The sequence below is a fragment of the Fukomys damarensis genome, unplaced genomic scaffold (genome assembly GCF_012274545.1).
Source record: "Fukomys damarensis isolate Sample0158 unplaced genomic scaffold, DMR_v1.0_HiC HiC_scaffold_17, whole genome shotgun sequence".
Taxonomy (NCBI): domain Eukaryota; kingdom Metazoa; phylum Chordata; class Mammalia; order Rodentia; family Bathyergidae; genus Fukomys; species Fukomys damarensis.
The window spans coordinates 591,361-601,721 of NW_022900929.1; positions in this window are offsets into that span (position 1 = coordinate 591,361).

The following is a 10,361-nucleotide window of genomic DNA, read 5'->3' on the forward strand; positions in this document are numbered from 1 at the left end:
TCATTCATAGGAAAATGGATACATATTGAAGATATACTCCTAAGTGAAATAAATAAGTCCCACATGTGTAAATACCAAATAGTTTCCCTGGTGTGAATATTCTGCAACAATGCATAAGATTCTAATAAGATTACTGACATTTAGAAATGGGAGGAAAGGAGCTAAAGGTGTAGGGAAGGTGTGATACGTAGGGGAAGAACAAAAAGGGAAAAGAAAAAAATGTGAGAGAATGAAAAGATGAAAATAAAGTGTTTGTAGATGGGGAGGGGAGGAGGGAGTGAAGGGAGGGCAGAGGTAAGGGGAAAAAAATGAGAATCAAGACTTGCCATGTAAAGGTACATGATCCCAACAATGAATGTAACTGTACTGTATCCCTAAATGTACCAATAAACTGAATAAAAAAAAAAAAAGGTCTGGACTCCAGGGAAGCACTATTGTAAGGCAATGGAAACCTTAAGAGATGGGGCCTAGTAGGAGGTCTTCTAGTCACAGCGGTGTGCCCTGGAAGCGGGTAGTGGGACCCAAGCCCTTTCCTGTTCTTATGTTTCACTTTCTGGACTTCAGAGTGAAAAGCTTTTCCTTACCACATGTTGCTGCTGTGATGTATTGCTGACACCCCAAAATCAATGGGGCCAATTGATCATCAATTGAAACCTCCAAAACTGTGAACCAAAATAAACCTTTGCTCTGTATAAGCTGATTATGTCAGGTATTTATTGTAGTAATGGAAATTAACATATATGTTAACAACCCAAGAAAATATAAGGGGCTGAAATTAGAAACTAGCAGTGATAGGCAACACTATTGGGCTTTTCTTGTTGTTTTAGCCACTTTTCTGTCACTGGGACAAAATACCCAATACCTGCAACTGAAAGGAAGAGAGATTTATTTTGGCTCCTGGTTTAAGCCTATGGTTGGCTGACTCCAAGGCAGAAACACAATGGCAGAAAGGTCTGGCAGAGGAAAAGGTGTTCAGTGCATGGCAGCCAGGAGGCAGAAAAAAGAGCCAGGGACAAAAGTACTGCAGGCCTTTTCAGGCCATGCCCCCAGTGACCCACCTCCAACTAGGCCCCACCTCCTAACAGCACAATCTGCTACTCAAATATCACTAGAGGACTACATTGATGAATATAGTGCCCTATGATCCAGTCACCTTTCACACACATAATTTTGCAGGACATTTTATATCTAAATCAAAACACCTGGGGACAAACTGATAGGTTTGATGCCTGACTAAATGTGGAAGGAAGGACAATGACTCCAACTTTTGTTAACTTGGGAAAACCAGTTACTAAGATTAACCTTACAGGTAGGTAGAGGATAAAAGGATGAGTCCAGAAGTGCTTTTATGAACATCACTGAATATCGCACATTCAAGACTCAGCTTGAAATCACAGCAGCACATGGTAATGACCAAATTCATCAAAAAGGGTAGATCACCCACAGGAGTGGAGAAGAGGACTGAGAACAATCTTACAGGAAATCAATGTTTAAGAAATATTTGGGAGAAATAGGACTAGGCAAAGGTCTTCAGAAGGTGAGTAGTAACCAGGAGAAATTGATGCCTCTAAAACCAAGGAACAAAAATCACAAGAGTGATCAACGAAAAATACTAAGGAGTCAAAAAGATAAGGTCTGAAAAAATGTGTCTAGTGTTGGGGCTGGGAGTTAGCTCAATGGCACAGTACTCACCTAGCATGCAAGAGGCCCTGGGTTCTATACCCAGCACCACACCACACACACTCACACACACACTCACAAATTCCAGTGGACTTATGTGCTAAGCCACTCATAACTTTGATAAAACTAGTTTTAAAAGAGAGAGGAGGCAGGGGTGTGGGGAAAAAAATGAGAACCAAGATCTGTCATGTAAAGGTACAAGACCCCAATGATGAATGTAACTGTACTGTATACTTTTAAAGTACCAATAAACTCAATAAGATTTTTAAAAATAAAATTAAAAAGAGAGGACAGGAACATAGTAATAGTCTTCTAATGAAAGAGAACCTCTTAGAAAGAGGGAGGAGTGAAGAAAGTGCTAAGTACAGGGATCAAAATAATCAAAATATGTTATACAAATATACCAATATACCATTACAAATTTCCTAATTCTGTACTACTAATATTCACCAATTTAAAAAGTTTTGGGGGAGCAGAAACAGTGCCTTGCAATTAAGTAAATGGAAATTAAGAAAATAATAATCTGAATATTTTTTTAAAAGAGATATGGTAAGGATGGGAACACAAGTAACCATATCCAACATCCCTTCCTGTTTAATCAGCCACCAGGTTGTGAAGGCCTTCATATAAATGTATCTCATATTTCTCCAATATTCCAAAACCTGAGATGACTCCCTGCCTTTTTTTTTTTTTTTTCTTTGTACCAGGGATTAAACTTGAAACCTTGTGCTTTCGAGGCAGGCAGTGGAACCACTGAGCTAAGTCCATGGCACTCTACCCTCTTAAGTCTTGAAATGTATGGGGATGGGACAGTGTAGGATACAGCAGGGCATGTGGGAGAAAGAACACAGAAGGCAGAGCTGGGGAGGGAGGCCAGTGGTACAGGGTGTCATTGGCATACCACATGCAGACAGAGCAGTCTTACTAAGTCTGCCTTTGAGGAACACTGAAGTACTTTAGAGTCGAGGCCCTCAGGACAGAGGAACCCTGAATGTAGGTCCATAGAGTACAGACTGAATCCAGCAGCTGCTAAGAATTAACATGAATAAATAAGCCTTTTAGGGAGACTGAGAGGCACATGGCCTCTTAGCAAGACTAACAGCAGGAAGCCCGTGAGAAAGCCTTCCCCCTCATTTTAAACCTGATCCCTGTTTTACTTTCTCTTAAGGTTAAACTCATGACTTTTTTTCCCCCTTTGAGAACGGATCTTACTATGTAGCCCATGCTGGCCTCAAACGCCTGACCACCCTCCTGCCTCAGCCTCCCTATGCTGGAACTACAGGCATGCACCACCACGTGCAGCCAAACTCAGGCCTTTCTAAAATTATCTGAGCCAATATTCAGTTCACACTGCTCTCTTGAAAACTTCAATACTCTTTATTGTCCCATAGTCTTCTTCTAATTTTAAGTCTGTGGGTAGGTTAAGATGAGGTTTCCTCTCAACTTAGTCTTAGCACCTACTAATAATTACTCCATGAAAACTAAAAAATTAGCCTGAACACATACAAGCCTAATGTATCAAAGAAAAACCCCAAACATAAACCATGATGTGGACCTAAACTTTTGCTCTCCACTTATATAATCCAACCCCTTTTAAATGGCTATCCATCAGGTAATGGTGGGATGGCAAACTGAGGTAGAAGCTGTTGATAGAGTAGTTTAACCTCATTTTCATCAGCAGGTAGCTGGCCTGTTCATTGTACTCCACAGACAAGACACCCCTCTTTCAGTTTGTACCTTGGGTAGAAAGTGCATCTTCCCTGCGGATGAAGTAGAGTATGGGTACAGAAGGTAGGAATATGGGACACTAGTGGCTGGGTCCATTCATTTATTTACTCGCAAAAGGTTTAATGAGCTTTTCCAAACACCAAACAAGTTCACAGATGCTCACAGTGGTTCTGCCACAGGAGGGGAAACAGCCTCGGGCTTTATTTACATATAAAAGAGATTCAATTTTTTTTAAAAGTGGTCTCCCACCAAGACAATTCTAAATCTAAGTTGAATGTTGAACATCTGACCTGGAGCCATAATTGGAAGGACAAATAAACTGTGTAGATGACAGCCGTGCTCTTCCAAAGTGCCTGCTCAGGGCTGGACACACGGACTAAGTAAGGGATAGCCGCTCAGCAGCCTTTCCAGGGACTGTGCCCAATCCCCAAGCAGCTCCAAGGCCCAGACTGTCTCTAAAAGAAGTTCACAACAGTTCACCAGCCACTTCATCTCAGGACAAACTCCAGCTCAAGAGGGGGTGTTACAAGCTCTGTTTTTCTTTTCAGGCGGAATGGGCGATGCCGACTAGAGCTGCGAGCTGGCTGCATTGAAGCCCACGAGAGCCGGGACCAACCCAGATCAGACTCCCGCAACCCACTGTAACACAGCAGCTGGAATGTGCCCACAATGGCACAGACCTCTCAGAGGGAATCCTCCCACCACGAGCTCTGAGGCGGGGCTCTTAGGCCTCTGGGGAAACATCAGGACCTTGGGGTCCTTTGCATACACATTGGTGCCCCGTCCCTACAGCTCAGAGACCTGACCGTGATGCTTTCTGAAGTAGACAGTGTGGAATCCGGTTCAGAGAGAGGTGCAGTAGGGGCTTCTTCGATTCTTCAAGCTTCCACAAGGGGAGATTCAGGGACTGTGGGAAGAATTTCTGTACCTGCCTTCACTGTCTAAGTGGACCTAGAGTCTGGTTCACTTGCTGTTGGCTTTCTCACTAATACTACCAAGTGTTACCAAGTACCTGTCTCTCCTCTCAGGGTCCTGCTCACCACCTTTCCTAGAGGCCAGGACTCTACACCTCAGCCCAGCCCCTCCCTGCTTTCCCTGAAGTAAACAAGCAGGAGGACTGGCCTCTACGTTTGCTGATATGGGAAGAAAAGCCTTAAAGGAGCCAAAATTCAAACCACCTATAGGGCCAGCAGTAGAGGCTTGCCAGAGGCCTGTTTGTGACAAGGTCTTGCTACGTAGCCCAGGCTGGCCTCGAACTCATGGTGATCTTCCTGCCTCAGCTTTCCACATGCTGAGATTACAGGTGTGTACCACCACAGATATTTGATATGTTGAAGCAAGGGAAGGAAGGGGAGAGAGGGGGAGATATTGGAGGAGGAGGATTGTTCATAAGGGAATTCCTGTTAAATTTGGTAAAGCAGCTACCAGTTAAGGTACAATTAAGCTGACATTATGTCATATTCATGAGCCTAGGAGTTGGTAGTTTTTACTGTCTTACATGCCAGCAGCAAAGAGTAAGTGCCAAAGACAGCATGTGAACACTGGCCTGCTCACCCGTCTTGCCTACATCCAAGGTGGTGAACTGAGGAGGAAGACCACGTGGAAACTTGTTACATGAGCAAATGGGGGAAAGACAACACACAGCTTCTAACTGTGCCCTAATCTGTAAATTTCTAAACATGAATGAAATAAATATAAGGCTATTATCTAAAAGTAAAGACAGTAAATACAAAGACTTAGCAAAACAAGAATTCTAGTAATTGTTTTCTTGACTTGTACATGGCACTATTGGAAATCATTCTTATTCTTGGGTTCTTCTGAAGGGAGTACAAGATATGATACCTTATATCATATGTGCATATATATTTTTTATAATGCCCCCCCCAAAAGCCTCATGCAGTCATAGGTGGAACTTTTGGGAGGTCGCTGGATTTAGGATGTGATGCTGGGTGAGTGCTATGTACCCTAAGACTGGGTAGCTTGGACAGGATATAAGGAAAAGAAAAAGGACTGCTGCTGTTGCTTGCTGCTCACTCCTTTTGCTGCCTTCTGCGTGCCATGAATTACCACACTCCTCTGTGATGTCCCTCTGCCATGCCACCTTGCCTTGGAGCCAGCCAATTATGGACTGAAACCTCTACAAACTGGACTACAATAAATCTCTCTTCCTGTAACTTTGGCTGTAGGGTATTTTATCTCAACACCAAAAAAAGTAAGATACCAGATGATACAAATGTTAGGAGACAAGATGTCAGTTTGCTGACAGGGACTGTCAGGAAGCAGTTCCTACCATTTATGTATAAATTCTCCAGATTCTCAGTATCCCTCCTTAGACAGTGCCAGTCTGTTTGCTCATTAATTCCCTTTAATAGTTGCTCTTCTAATTTATTGGTTATTGTAACTTTCTGACCACTTAAAACTTTGTAACCAGTGCTCTACATTAATCATCTAATTTAACTTTCATAACACCATTATGTAGATAAAAAATTATAGAGGTTAGGACTAGGGATGTAACTCAGTGGTATTGTGCCCGCCTGGCAAGCTCAAGGTCCTGCATTCAATCCCCAGTACCAAAAAAGAAAGAAAAGAAAATTAGAAGTTAAAGTCACACACTAATAAACACTAAAGAAAAGCTAGATGGGCGTGGCGGTGCACACCTGTAATCCCAGCACTCGGGAGACTAAGGAGGATCGCTGTGAGTTCGAGACCAGCCTGGGCTACATAGTGAGTTCCAGGTCATTCTCAACTACATAGTGAGACCCTGTCTCAAAAAAGGACAACAACAAAAAAGCTTAAGTAAGGTATATCTAATTCCAGTCACTGATTTGACTAAAGTAACCAGTACACCTACTCGACTATAGTAATAGCACTAATTGGTTACCACTTGTATCTTAGTATCTCACAATTGTATTACTCAATGAGTAAACAGATGAGGTTATATTTTCAGAGGTAAGAGGAATTTGATGAAATGACTCTCTGGGACCCTCCTTTGAACTTTGCCCTTAACACATTCATGATGGGGCTGTAATTTGTATATCTCACTGCCAGGTGGATTAAACTACTGGTGGTACATGCATGACTGTCACATTGGGTGGCATATTCATTTTATTAGTAAAAACTGATAAAAAGCAATTAGATCCATTTATACCACCACTTGTACAAGCCACCTAATGGCAGTCATGCATGTATCACTGGTAGTTCAAGTCAGCAGGAACATGTTCAACCTGCTCAGTTGGTATGGGACTTAGCTCAGCTGTAGTTCACTTGCCTAGTAGGCACAAAGCCCTCAGTTCAACCCCCAGTGAGAAGCCAAGATGTGAATATAACTGCTCAGTTGCCCACTTATTTCCTAGGGTAAGCCTTTTGGGTAGAGAGCTATTTCCTTGAAAACATCATGCTCTCACCTGTAGATTGGACATTCTATTCCTTTTGTTTACTTTCACTGCTCCTCTTCCACTGCTCCCTGTCTTTCCAGTCTACCTCTTCCATGCTTTTGCATGCCTAGGAATCAAACTTGATTCTTACAGTTACTCACTTTGCTCCACTGCTATAATAGTAGAATGCATATCCATCAGCAAGTTCTGGCTAGCAGAAAAATTAAATAACAAATTTGGGGCACTGAGAAATGGACATGTGAAACTAGTAATGGAGCAAGGGTAACTCCAGAAGATAAGAATCTGGGAGCTTTGACTTGTTAACCTATCATTGTCAACACTAAGGAAAATTCAGAGGAGGGCCCCAGGGAGTCATCTTAACAAAGTGGGATTCCCATTCTGAAAATGTAACCTCACCCATTTACTCATTGAGCATTACAATTGCAAGATACTAAGATGCCAATGCCAGCCAATGGGTACTGTTACTCTAAGAAAGTTGGACTAGCTCCTCAGAAAATCCTCAATATTCTCTCCTAGAATCTTGGTCAGCTCTGGGAGGGAGCCTTGGAGATTAATCACAAATTGATACTGAATCACTGAGGATGTAATAAAAGGTATCAAAATTTCTCTGGGTTCTAAAATGTGTCCAATAACATCATGATGATGAAGTCTGGGGATCAAAGAGATCTGACTTTGAGCCATTAACTTGCTATGAGATCATAACTTCTCTACACCTCAGCCCCTCTATAACACAAACCTAACTTTCTTGCAGAATTATATTTTTTGTGTATTTTTTATTGTGTGTGTGCGTGTGTGCACACACACACATGTGCATGTCCATGGGTGGTTAAAACAGAGTAAAATAAACTTTAGTGTCCCCATACAGATTTCCCTTCCCTCACTCTTGAAAACCAAAAGGACTAACACAAACTCATATTAATTGGATTAAATTATCTGCTTAAAATGCTAAGTTACTTGGACTATTTTTGCTTGTCATTTAAAAAAATGTGTTTTGGGCTGGGGATGTACCTCAGTGGCATTATGCCTTCCTAGCAAGTACAAAGTCCTGAGTTCAATTCTTGTTACCAAAAAATAAAAATAAAAATGTGTTTTACATTCCAAACCATTCTTCCAAGTTCTACTGAAACCTCAAACTATTCACTCTTATTTCGTGTGTACCAACATCCCAAATGAATAAATCCTAAACATTCAGCTGAGTTCTAGAGATCTGTGGAAAGCAAGCTTTGTATCAATTCAAAAGTGATTCACTCTTGTTGTGAAGCAAGCTTCAAGGAGTAAGAGTTGTACCCAGAAAGGTGATTCCAAGATTCCCAAATGCTTCTGACTGAGGCCTTCAGATTTTGTTTGAAACAGATTCTCAGAATATCAAGCACATCTTTATTCAAGTAGAGGTACAAAAGCACATTCCTAAATCAAATGCATACATGTGACTTGTACATATTTTGTTATTTAGGGATTACTTAGTCCTCTGTTTCATGATCACCAGAGGTAATTATTGATCTCTGTAAGATAATACATGTTTGATAGAAAGAAAAACATGCATTTTTCATTTGCTTTTTACATTTAGATTAATTATATATCAATTTCATTTAGACTCCTACCTTGCCCTGATGAGAGCCTATTCTTGCTGATGGGAAGACATAAAATATAGTGGCAGAACTATCCTACAGGTTAGCCACAGGAGGCTTATAATGTATTTTTACATATTTTTTGCAGATCCCTAATGAATATTAACAACATCTGAACTACGAAAGCCTCAATTGCTGGACTGACAACTAGAATTTTAAATAACACTTGTCTTATTCACAAAATGTTATGAAGCTTAAGATGGAAAAAACTATTTAAATGCTTTGACATCTAAATAATCATGAACTGTTTTTTAGGTATATGACAATAATCCTGAACTCTGGAGCCAACATCTGTGATCACTTTCATTAATCAAAAAAGCCATGTTCTTTCATATGACCTGTAAGTCCCATTATAATACAAAATTATAGACAGTCCACACATGTAGTCTAAGATATTCTGGAAACTGAGGCAGGATCAGAAGTTCAAGGCCAGCCTGGACAACAAATGAGACCCTATCTCAAAAGCAAACGAAAACATGATGATGCACAAATAATTACACACAAAGGACCCAAACTTCAAATAGTGTCCTGAATTGACAAAGGGAGTTGGGGAGGAGTCCGATCAGATAAAGCAGTCCTAATGGTTAAATTTTAGCAGGAACAGATCTACTGCTCTCCTAAAATATTGTCCCTAGATACATTACTAAGCACATATTTTATATTCACTTTGAAAATTTTCTTGTTTTTGTATTGTATGTTTTTCGTATAAAGTTTTGTTATGTATATAGCTTCTTGTACATGTTTATAATGTTTGTCCAATCAAAAGCAGACCTGGGGATTTTTCTGGGCTTTAATAGAGGCATATAAGAGAACTCTAAACTTAGACATGCAGAACAGGCACAGAATGAGTGTAGCTAGGCCACCAGGAGTCTTACTGGCTCCCTGATATCAACATCTCTTTCAGAGGGCTACTGATGTGGACAAGGCAGCTAAAAGCTTGGATGTCACTTCAAAAAGTTTACCTGTGTGCCACAAACTCAAACTCAGGAAGTCTGAATCTTCCATACTTACGGATGGGCTGAAAGTGAGAATCCAATTCTTTAAAAAATGCTTCACTGTAGGAAAGAAGATACCAGACCAGCAACATCAAGTAGGAATGGCATATCTGCTAGTGACAAGCTTAAAATTAGGAAGCCACCATCTTAAAGTTCATAAAGGAATGTAGGAATCTAAGGGTTGTAGCTATAAAGAAATTGGGATGTAGGGTCCTCAGAAAAGAGCAGGCCTAAGAATCTGTTTTTGAGACAACTTGGGCCAAGAATAGCAGAAAAAGCTAAATGAGCTACTTTTCAGAAGTTGGTATATACTTTAAGATGCATTAAGACTATCTTGAAAAGCTGTGAATAAGAACGAATTCTAGGTCCAGGGATTTGGCTCAGTGGTTCCACCACCTACCTCGCAAGCTCAAGGTCCCAACTTCGATCCCCAGTACCAAAAAAAGAACCAATTCCAGGATGAATACAAGTGTATAGGCCATATTAAAATGAAAATAGCTTAAATGAGGTCTATAAGTAAAATACACATACTTGGGACATATTAATGCCATGAGCATACAGGACTGCATTCCAAATTATTGTTGAGACTAGATTCTCCTTCAATGAAAAAGATTGAGACTAAATATTAACAATATCATACATAAGTAATAACAATTTTCTCTCCACTATTTTAATTTTGGGTAAAGACAGCTTTAAGTACAGAGGCAAATTTCTCCATCTGCATTTGCATCTGGTATACTTTGATTACAACAAAGACTTGATGAATTCTTACTGAAAAGATCTGCCATATTTACTACACTCAAATGACTTCTTTTAGGTAATTCTTTAATGTTGAATGAGCATTGGGCTGATTGAATTTCCTCACTCACATGCATTTATTAAACTCATAGGCTTTCTGCATGACATGAATCTGATACTGAAGCAAGGTAGTTCCT